Here is a 10,038-nt window from a genome sequence, read left to right as displayed (position 1 = left end):
AATAAACACACAATTCACATGGGCCCCCACAGTGTGCAGCCTGTTGACCAGGCCTCAGGCCCATGTTCCCCGTCTGGAAGTTTTTCTCTCCTGGCCTCGAACATTTTGGATCTTCACATTGCAGCTTTCCAAACAAAAGTTCCTTGGGATAAAAGAGATAAAAGATTAGTTGAAAGGGGGAGCGAGAGCATTTTGAAGGCAAGCTTAAAATCCCAGGTTTAAAATCACCCCCGCCCAGCCCCAACGTATCAAAATATCTAACACAATCAACAGTGGAACATGATTTGGGAGCAGATCTTACCGGGGGGGGGGGGGGGGGGGGGGGGAGGATAGTGACGGAAAGGCATCAGATTATTACACTCTGCAGTGACCTGGAATCAATTGCCTTTCACTGAAAACAGTTCCCAGCCTGTATGTGCCTGTAGCTCCCTCCAATCTGAAACCCTCATTACCCTCTATCCTGTCTCCTGTCTCTGAGCCAATGGTGTATTCACTCTGTTACTGACACTTCAGTCCCTTCAGACACAGCAAGATCCCACAAGTAGCAGTGGGACCACAGACAGATTGTGTGTTTCACTGATGCTGGTTAAGGGTTCAATTCTGGCTTCAGGATGACAAAGATCCTGCTGTTTGACAAATTCTTTCTTCTCTACGCACTCGGTTGCTCTCTCTCTCTCTCCACCCTCCCCTTCTCCATCTCTAATCTTTTTCCCTTTCTCTGATTTAACCTTGTACATGGTCATCTTTATCTTACCTTTTAAAAGACTGCAACATTTATATTTGACAATATTCCCATGATAAACAGTTTCCCAGCAGTCTCTGTGCCAGCAATGCTGTGGGCCATTGACGCACAGGGAGATCCCACAGGGTACTCCCTTCCTGCTCCAGAATATGCTCCAAACCCACTTTCTGTCCAACAAGAGACTGTGGCTGTATTTGAGACTCCTGTTTTTTTTTAAAATTCACCCCCTCCATCCCAGGATTTAATTTTGTGGATGGTACTTTCTAGAAGGAAGTGATTGGAGCTGGGTGGTGATGGGATATTGGAGAGCTCCATTCTCTTCCCCCTCCCCCAGATCCTGTCTCCCTTTCCCAGCCCAGCTACAAAGACACATCTTATCCCTCTATTGCTCCCTCCTTCCCACACACACTCTCTCTCTGTCTGTCTGCATCTTGTGTTTTTTTTACCCCTTTGTCTCAAAAATCACCTTGTGCTGCAAAATATTTCCATCTCCCCCACTTCAAATACCCACAAGTCTCATTGCTGTGTGTGGGAGGGTTTTATTTGTTTGAAAAATCAACAAAAGAAGCTGGAGAGGGTGTGAGAGAGGGGACAGAGAGAGAGAGAGAGAGAGATCCCCTCCCAGATACTCAGGGATTGGGCCAACCTGGGCCGTATTTATATGATTATTACATTTGGTCACCCTTGTGCAATGTAGGCCACTCTGCAGGTGGTTTGAGAAACAGCAAGATCCCACAAGTAGTATTACTCTGATATTAGAACAAGTCCTTGGATAGAGTTTCTCATTTAAGATTTTAATTCCCTCTTTGGGGGAATCCTGTCTGTCAGATACTCACTGGGGATTGATGTAATTTTGTCAAATCCCAGGCCCTGGTTATTTTAACCCCACTCTTCAAACCTGTTTTAAAACCAACAGGCCCACAATCTGACAGGAGCCATTAACCAGAGGTCCCTAAAACCAAGGGTCCACAAAAGGAGATTAATCTTTGAGGTAAATAAACACAGAATCCTGCCCACACAGTGCAACCTATCGACCAGGCCTCAGGCCTCAGACCGTGTCCTCACTGGAGAAAGCTGTGTTCCAAGGTCTCCTGATCCTAAAGTTTCTCTCTTTGAATCTTCAAGTGGCCCATGGGAGGAAAGAGACAGCATTAGTTGAAAGGAGGAAAATCATTACAGAATGATTGCACAGCAAGATGCCAAGTTTTCCTCTCTCAGTGACACAATCTCTCAGCAACATCCAAACACAAATATATCGGGCGATGAGCTGCATTTTTATGCGAAACCTTTGGAAAAACTTTGAAATGACGGGTTAGCTGATTAAAACACTCACTGCCTGTGTGAGAGGTAATTTCGGTTTAAACTTTAAGATGTGCCTGGACCACAGACTGATCTATAATAAAAGACAAAAACTTTTGTTTCTTTTCTAACAACCATTTTATATACTCAAAAGTAGAGTAGTTTAAATTGTGCAGAATGCTGACAATTTGTGAGCGATAGTAAAAACAAGCAGGCTCTTGATTAATGAAGCCATTCACACAGCAGGGAAGGATGAGTCCTTGACTGATAAGACTCCAGGATGGGGGAACGACTCGAGACATCTGTTTCAAATTAAAGCCTTTGACTGATAAGACTACAGGGTGAGAAAAACAACAAACTTTGGAGACTCTGGAGCCTTTTGTTGCAGACTTTGTGATAAAAATAATGATGTTTTTAAGAATGTGAACCTCATGGCTTGTTGGAGCCAAGGAGAGGAGGGACTTGTGCTATATATAATGGAGACTTTGTAAGCCTCAGCGCGCCTTTTCTTTAAGGGTGCCCAACTCTGCAGACTTGTTAATAAAACTTTGTTTTCCTGAATTTGTCTAGAGCGATTATTGAGAAGCGATTTTCGTTTCTAACAACTTGGGGGCTCGTCATCCGGGATCAACACTCCGGCCGCAAGGGGAGTTGAGGAAGGATATCGGAGAAGGTGCACCCTGCTGAGTTCAGCAGTCCCTGATTCCTTGCTTGTCGCCCCGCGCGGCTTGAGCGAGTGATATCCGGGAGGCTCAGGAAAACAAAGGAGAGGTGTACCCGAGGCAGTGGGGACGGTTAACGATCGAGTAATTTCGGTGCACCGAACCCAGGTAAGAAAAAACTTGCGGGGACCGTCTTTCCGGAGGACTGGGCACCTACGGGGTGCCTGTGGATTTTTTCTACAGAGACGTGGGACTCAGGAATCTAGAGACCGGGGCTCGCCTGTGAGGGATTTTGCAGAGACCGTGTTTGAGGAGGAACGTGTACCTACGGGGTGCCTGTGATTTGTGTCACAGAGACGTAGGACACAGGAATCCAAAGACCGGGGGTGCCTGCAAAGGAACCTGGGCGATCACGGGACTGAAGGTCCGGGAATTGGCTACATTGTGATAGATTATCACGGGAAAAATACAAAGTCCTCGGAAATGGGAAATAATTGGGATCAGGGTGGAAGAAAGGGAAAATCTAAAAGGAAGATGGTAAAATACTGTCAAAAGTGGTCCCAGAAACCTATTCAGGGCGACTCAGTGTGGTGGCCTCGATTCGGTACTGACGAAGACTGGGTCCGGCAAGCCCTCATTTTATATGTCAATTCAAAACCTGATGTTAATCTGGAAGAAAGTGATTATGCCCTTTGTTGGCTGCCGGTTACGATATCTTGCCAAATGCAGGTAACTAATAAAGACTCGAAAGGGCAGAAAGAATGGGACCCTTTAGATCACTTACCGCCACCCTATGTGACCCCGTCTGCCCCACAGAATGTTCCTTTGGGTGACGACGATTCAGGGGAAGGGGAAGAAAATGGGGAGGAACCACCAGGTGCCTCAGGAGTACAGACTAGATCTCAAGCTGAAAAGAGTCACAGACGGAACTCTGTCCCGATTGCAAGAATGAATCCACTCCGGGAAGTGCCCATGGGAGGCGAGGAAGGAAGGACGGGATATGTGAACGTTCCCTTGACGAGTACTGAAGTACGGAATTTCAGGAGGGAGATGAAGGGTCTACTAGAGGACCCCATGGGACTTGCTGAACAATTGGATCAGTTCCTGGGTCCGAATACTTACACGTGGGAAGAGATGTGTTCCATCATGAAAACATTGTTCTCTAGCCAGGAGCGTCAGATGATACGACAAGCTGCGCTCTTGGTCTGGGAGAGAGAGGGGGGAGAAGGAGGGGAGCAGAAGTTTCCCCTCACCGACCCCGAGTGGGATAAGAACACGGAGGGAGGACGGCGCAACATGAGAGACATGCGGGAATATTGGATAAAAGGAATAAGACACGCAGCCCCGAAGGGGCACAATTTTACCAAGGCCTTTGGTAATCATCAAAACCCGGAGGAAACCCCTACGGACTTCCTAGACAGGATTAGGAAGAATTTGCAGCAGTTTGCTGGGGTGGACCCTGAGACGGACGTGGGGCAACAACTCACACGGGTAGAGTTTGTATCAAAAGCCTGGCCGGACATACGAAAGAAGTTAGAGAAAATGGATGATTGGGATAGTAAATCTTTAAGTGAATTACTACGGGAGGCGCAAAAGGTGTTTGTGAGAAGGGACGATGAGAAGCAAAAGAAGGCGACAAAGATAATGATGCAAACGGTGCAACAAATGACAGCTGGAAGAAAGGAAAAGGGAGAGCCGTGGCAGAAACAGGAAAGGGGAGAGTCGTGGCAAGAGCAGAGGAAAAGAGAACCATGGCCGGAACAAAGGAAGAGTGGAGGAACGCGAGACCGCGACAGGGAAACGAAGAGGACACTCAGATGTTACTATTGTAATGAAGAGGGACATTTTAAACGGGAGTGCTCCCGCTACAAGCGGGAGGTGAGGTCGTACGCCCTGATGGAGGAAGATTAGGGAGGTCGGGGGTTCCTCCCCTTGGGGCAAAAGGACTATCGACAGGAACCCCTGGTAAACTTGAAAGTAGGGCCCCAAGGATCGGAGATCACATTTATGGTGGACTCGGGAGCCGAAAGATCAAGTATAATCCAAATACCCCCCGGCACCCGAGCAGGAGGAAAAGTTATGGGGGTATCTGGAATTGGAGGACAGAAATTACAAGTCCCAGTGGTGGAGGACGTGGAAATTGGATATGAAAACAGAACTACTAAACGAGACCTCCTTCTACTGCCATCGGCGGGGTTTAATTTGTTAGGAAGAGACTTGCAGGTCAAACTAGGGATCGGAACGGTACCAAATAACGGGGAAATGGTGGTAAGGTTGTTCGCCCTCACCGAAGAAGATGATCAACAAATAGACCCGGAAGTTTGGTACCGAGAGGGGAACAGAGGGGGTCTAAACATCAAACCTCTCCAAATCACCATGTTACCAGGAAGAGGCCCGGTAAGAAGGAAACAATACCCGATTGCTATGGAAGGACGGGAGGGGTTACAACCTGTGATAGAAAGATTAATCACAGATGGACTACTGGAGGAATGCATGTCCCCTTTCAATACTCCAATACTCCCTGTGAGGAAGCCGGACGGGACATATAGGCTGGTGCAAGACCTGCGGGGGTTGAATGAAGTAGTCCAGGCTAGATACCCGGTGGTACCTAATCCCTACACGTTAATGAGTAAAATTCCCCCCGAACATGAATGGTTCAGCGTAATAGATCTGAAGGATGCTTTCTGGAGTTGCCCCCTTGACGAAGAAAGTCGGAACCTTTTTGCCTTTGAATGGGAGAATCCCTTCACAGGACGAAAGCGACAGTTAAGATGGACGGTCTTGCCGCAGGGATTCACGGAGTCACCCAATTTGTTTGGACAAATACTGGAGCAGATCTTAGGGGGATTTCAGTGTAACGCGGAGAATCAATTGCTCCAATATGTCGATGATCTCTTACTCTCAGGACCAAGAGAAGAGGAGGTACGAGCAGACACCGTTGCCCTGCTGAACTTCCTGGGGAAACAGGGTCTACGCGTCTACAGGACAAAACTCCAGTTTGTGGAGCGAGAAGTAAGATATCTGGGCCATCAAGTCAGTAAGGGACACCGCCGTATCACGCCAGAATGAATATCAGGAATTACGGGTATGCCAATACCCAGGACGAAGAAGGAAGTCAGACAATTCCTGGGACTAGTAGGGTATTGCCGGATATGGATTGAAAGTTACACCACTTTAGTAAAATTTTTGTACGACAAACTGGGACAAGAAGGACAAAAGGTGGACTGGTCAGATGAGGAGGAGCAGCGATTTAATATTATTAAAAATAAACTGATTCGAGCTCCGGTATTGGCTTTACCCACCCTGAAGGAACCGTTCCAGTTATATGTTAATAGCGCCGGCGGAATTGCCCAGGGTGTGCTTACTCAGCTGCGGGCAGGGAAACGTCAGCCGGTTGCATTTTTGTCAAAAATGTTAGACCCTGTGTCATGTGGATGGCCGACCTGTATACAGGCAGTGGCAGCTACGGCAATATTAGTAGAAGAGGCCCGAAAACTTACCTTTGGAGGAAGGATCACAGTATACTCCCCACATTCGGTTAGTGCCATACTGGCTCAAAAGGCTCACCGCTGGTTAACAGACTCTCGCATCCTGAAGTATGAGACGATTTTGATGACCGGGAACGATCTCAATTTTGCAAAAGATCTCAGTTGCAACCCAGCCCAGTTTCTGTACGGACGTCCTGCAGACGGGGAACAGGAGCATGATTGTGTGGAATTTGTGGACTTGCAGACCAAAAGCCGAGAGGACCTGCAGGAAGCCCCGCTGGGTGAGGGACAGGAACTGTATATCGACGGGTCCTCCCGGTGCATCAGTGGAGTACGATACAGTGGCTATGCTGTCATAGATGGTGCAACGAAACGGGCGATTGAGTCCGGACGACTGCCCGGGAAGTGGTCAGCCCAATCCTGTGAGTTGTACGCCCTCCAGAGGGCCCTGAAGTTGTTGGAAGGGAAAGTGGGAACCATATATACTGACTCAAAGTATGCATACGGAGTCGTTCATAATTTCGGGAAAATCTGGTAAGAGCGAGGATTGATAACTTCCCGGGGAAAAGAATTAGCTCACGAACAAATGATCAGCCTAACGTTGGAAGCCCTGGCGTTACCTACGGAACTTGCAGTAGTCCATGTACCCGGTCACCAGAAGGGGTCGACACCGGAAGCGGTGGGAAACCGGCTGGCAGACGAGGAAGCCAAGCGGGCAGCGGTCGAAAAATCCGTCCAATTGTTAACGTTAATACCGTTGAGGGAAGGGCTCGCTAAACAACCCGTCTTCACCCAGGGGGAGATTGATAAAATGGATCAATTGGGTGCCCGGCTAGATACTAACGGGAAGTGGACGGTTCCTGATGGGAGACAAGTACTGAACAAACAGATCACCCGGGGTATTCTGCACCGATTACACCATCAGACCCACTGGGGGGTGCAAGCCATGTGTGACACAATCCTGAGAGACTATGTATGCAGGGGGATGTACACATTAGCCCAACAAGAGGTAGTCGGATGCCCCACTTGCCGGCGTATTAATCGGAAGGCCATGCGTTCTATGCCAGCCGGTGGTCAGCCCCTCACGATTAGGCCATTTCAGAGGATCCAAGTCGACTTTACAGAATTACCCCCAGTACAGAGATGGAAATACCTGCTAGTAATAGTAGACCATTTCACTCACTGGGTAGAGGCTTTCCCAACTGCCAAAGACGATGCACCAACCATGGCCCGACTGTTGTTAGAGAACATAATCCCGAGATATGGCATAATGGAATCTATCAACTCCGACTGCGGGACGCATTTTATTTCTAAGCTACACCATTTGATCTGTACTACCCTGGGTATCCAATGGAAATTCCACGCACCCTGGCATCCTCAGAGTTCGGGTCGAGTTGAGAGAATGAATGGCACGCTCAAGACCCAATTGACTAAGCTGATGTTAGAAACTAAGTTACCCTGGCCAAAGTGCCTGCCCATTGCCCTAATGAGGATACGTACGGCACCTCGCCGAGATGTCGGGGTTTCCCCCTATGAAATGCTCTTCGGATTACCGTATTGGAGTAAGGTTGATGGATGTCCCACTCTACAAGGGGGGGATGTATTTATCCGAACCTATTTACTGGCCTTATCCCGTTCTTTTGCAGAACTCCGGAGGAAAGGTCTCCTGGCTCAGACTCCGCCGCTTGACTTCCTCCTGCATAAGGTGGAGCCCGGAGATTGGATACTTGTTAAGACCTGGAAGGCCGAAAAGCTCCAGCCGCGGTGGGAAGGACCGTTCCTGGTTCTGTTAACAACTGAGGCAGCTGTTCGGACGAAAGAAAAAGGGTGGGTCCACGCATCAAGGATAAAGGGGCCCATTCCGCCTGAAGAAGAAAGCACCTGGACATGCGAGCAAGGGGACAAGCCGTTGTCGGTAAAACTGAAAAGACAGCAATAATGAACTCTACTTGGACTGTATTGGTGGGGATATTGATCAGTTTACTCCTGTATGTGGGGGAGGGTGAGGGGAGATGTGACAAATGTCGAACTACAGTAAGACTTGGGATTCGAATCTATTCGGGATCATTTGTGTCCCATTCCTATGTGGACGATAGGTGTTACGATGTGAGTGCACGGCGTTGCTGGTGGTTGGGGGAGGCATGATTCTTCTTCTCGTATTACCCTGCCTAACTCCCTGTATTCAGTTTTTAATTCAGAAAAATATTTCCCGACTCCAGGCAGTGGTGGTTCCACAACATGGGACGCGGGAACTTAAAGTGATGTTGCTGCGAAAGACCAAGGATTTCCCGGGCCCTTGAGGGAGGGGGGGGCTTATCTTGGTCAGGCACATCTTAAAGAAAGAAAAGGGTGGAATTGTGAGAGGTAATTTCGGTTTAAACTTTAAGATGTGCCTGGACCACAGACTGGTCTATAATAAAAGACAAAACTTTTGTTTCTTTTCTAGAACATTTTATACACTCAAAAGTAGAATAGTTTAAATTGTGCAGAATGCTGACAATTTGTGAGCAGAGTAAAAACAAACAGGCTAGTTTAAATTGTGCAGAATGCTGACAATTTGTGAGCAGAGTAAAAACAAACAGGCCCTTGATTGATGAAACCATTGACACAGGCGGGAAGGATGAGTCCTTGACCGATAAGACTCCAGGATGGGGGAACGACTCGAGAGACATCTGTTTCAGATTAATGCCTTTGACTGATAAGACTACAGGATGAGAAAAACAACAACTTAGGAGACTCTGGAGCCTTTTGTTGCAGACTTTGTGATAAGAATAATGATGTTTTTAAGAATGTGAACCTCATGGCTTGTTGGAGCCAAGGAGAGGAGGGACTTGTGCTGTATATAATGGGAGACTTTGTAAGCCTCAGCGCGCCTTTTCTTTAAGGGTGCCCGACTCTGCAGACTTGACTTGTTAATAAAACTTTGTTTTCCTGAATTTGTCTAGAGCGATTATTGAGAAGCGATTTTCGTTTCAAACAATCAGTAACCAGAAAAACTTAGAAAAATGCCCAAAAAGAAGAAATGAGTAACCAGAAAAACTTAGAAAAATGTTCGAAAATAAGAAATCAGTAACCAGAAAAACTTAGGAAAAAACACTTAGAAAAATTTTCAGCAAAGTGTGAAAAATATTCTAAGTGTCAGCGGAGGAAAGTGCCGAAGCATCGGGAAAGATTCACAAACTCGCGCCGAACATGTGTTCCGAAGTGCCGGAGGAACTGTGTGAATTGAGCCCGGCAATTGGCCAACTGTCATTTTGTGTCTGCAGCCCGAAAACTTTAACTTTGTCTGTCGCGGAAGTCCCGACCGGGAAAAATCCAAACGGTTTTGCGGGGATCGAGTTCCAGAGCGATGCAGTCAAATTTGAAATTCAGACCCATTCAGTGCCACTTGCATTTGTTCCACAGTGAGGTTGGCGGGGTACCCGGAGATTTCTGGGAACACAATTTTTAGAACAAAATGGCGGCGCGGGACCACTTTGAAAGGCATCCGAAAAACGGTTCCACGGGCATAGCACTCTAATGGCGGGTATGAGTGCATGCTGGAGAGCTCTTGGAAGTCGAATTTTTGACACTTTGTCAATTTTTTGACAGAATTGCCAAACTCTTCCTGTCTGTTCTAAGAGTCAGTCAGAGACCTGTGCGGCGGTCTCTTGACACGACTGGAGGGCGAGCAATCCCCACGTTGACTCCGGCCGTCCCTCCACAGGCGCTCGTGTCGAAAATGAAGGCGAGAGACGCGAGTGGCCTGGTTCCCTTGGGTGTTGCCAGGAAGGATGCGGGCTGACCCTTGCCTGAGCACTCCCTTAAAGCCTCATTACGAGGCGAGCAGGCCTCGCGCGCCGCACGA

The sequence above is a fragment of the Chiloscyllium plagiosum genome, unplaced genomic scaffold (assembly GCF_037043375.1).
Source record: "Chiloscyllium plagiosum isolate Xiang-an unplaced genomic scaffold, Cpla_swu_hap1 HiC_scaffold_43, whole genome shotgun sequence".
Taxonomy (NCBI): Eukaryota; Metazoa; Chordata; class Chondrichthyes; order Orectolobiformes; family Hemiscylliidae; genus Chiloscyllium; species Chiloscyllium plagiosum.
The sequence above is the reverse complement of the archived record's forward strand: the minus strand, read 5'-3'. Positions refer to the sequence as shown.